The 1,669-nt window shown below is 35.5% G+C and overlaps 1 long non-coding RNA gene across 1 annotated transcript; it reads left to right on the top strand.

The window, feature by feature from the left end:
- Positions 1-291: 291 nt before the first annotated feature.
- LOC306835425 lies at positions 292-1,004 on the top strand. Its single transcript, XR_013780642.1, has 3 exons — positions 292-349; positions 515-598; positions 903-1,004. It is a non-coding gene; the product is annotated as an uncharacterized lncRNA (long non-coding RNA).
- The last annotated feature ends 665 nt before the right edge of the window (positions 1,005-1,669 follow it).

The raw sequence follows: 1,669 nt of genomic DNA, 5'->3' as shown, positions 1-1,669 counted from the left end.
GATAGATAGATAGATAGATAGAAATTGGTGGTTTTATAAAATCATTAATGAACTTGTTCTTATGTCCTCTGTAGATTGCAGAACATGCCTGTAAAGACGTCACAGTAATACTGAAGGGAAAGGTACCAGGCAAAGAAGATGTACCATACGACCCCAACAGGTAAGCAGCAGCACTACACTCGTATTGATGAAAGTTTAATAATAAGATATCTCAGTCAATTATATCCTGTTAACCTGACTTGTATTCTTTCTCTTTTGTCATTAGTTTCTTAAAACGTTTTGAGGTGCCATATCTTAAAAATCCAGGAGTGGATAAACTGATCGTTATCCTGTTAGTTGACGAGAAAAAGTAAGATTTCATTTGTTTTTCTTGTAGCAGGCTTTTGCCACATCGCTTTGAAACTAAATGTGGCTGTTTTTTATGGTGGTAGTTGTCATCAGTCGACTTAAAATAAGTCCAAAGAAAAACTGGTAAACATAATAAACCATGTGCTTCTACATTTCTTGTATTTAGGACACAGTGCAACGATGAGACGCTCAAGAATTTAAAGAATGACCTGAAAGAAGGAATCCAATATGTTTGCAAGGAAGTGCTCACGTAAGTTGACTGAAGATCACAGGTAACATCGTTCTGTGCTGAGGCTGTCACATAACATTCATGTTTATTCCTTTTCTGCTTTTAATGAGCTGTCTTCTTCTGATGGTCCGGTTAAATATGTTTGTTGGGTTTTTGTTGTGTGGGGTCTTTTTGGTTTTTATTTTCACGTTGTTGATATTCTTGCTGTTGTTTATGTTTGTCTGTGTTTGCTTTCTTTTCCTTGATTCTTCTTCTTTGTATCTGTGTTATTCAAGGTGTTATAGAAATAATGTTACTGTTATGATTATTCTTTGTGTCATTGTAGGTCTGAGGTGAAGAAGTGCACACATAAAATACCTGCTGAAGGAGTCTGTCCATGTAAAGAGTTATTTAAAGTGTGATTTGATTGACTCAGTTGTGATCGCACAATAAAATAATTTGAGCAAAAGTGGAAGCAGTCTCTGATTTAATATAAAACAGTCAGTACACAGTGATGTGATGTTTAGTTTAAAACACGCACAATTTGCCTTCTGGACATTCGATTTTTTTCTGAACAGCACTGTGTGCTACTCATAGCTTATTAAAATCACAAAGCATTACATCCCAATATGTCTTTGACTATACAGTACGTACTAATATCCAAGAGCTACACATGGCAGAAAACATCTGTTCTTCAGTGTATTTGAACATTAAATCTTAGTAAAAACCACGAGAAACAGGATACAAAATGCTAAAATTGTGACACCTAGTGGACAAAACAGCCAACAGCATGTGGCTGTAAAGGAATCAGAAAGTATGAAAATACAATGTAAGACAGACCTGCAGAAGACGAAACACAATTTACATTGAGGACATTTGTTTTCTGCACCTCTGCTCCTACACATGCAAGATGATAATATTTACAGCTGAGAAGTCTGCAGCACTACCTTCATCACGTGACACCAGAACTGTGTCCTACTTCACAAATCACACCTAAATCGCTACATTTAAACCGTCTCTAAAGTGATATTATAAAACCTCTCAAAACCTGAACAAAATGACAGATTAACATCATATCACTTCTAGTTGAAAGAATAAATGGAATCACTTATT

Source organism: Symphodus melops (assembly GCF_947650265.1).
Source record: "Symphodus melops genome assembly, chromosome: 14".
In the NCBI taxonomy this organism is placed as follows: Eukaryota; Metazoa; Chordata; class Actinopteri; order Labriformes; family Labridae; genus Symphodus; species Symphodus melops.
Note: the sequence above shows the minus strand (reverse complement) of the source record. Positions and strands in the feature narration are given on the sequence as shown.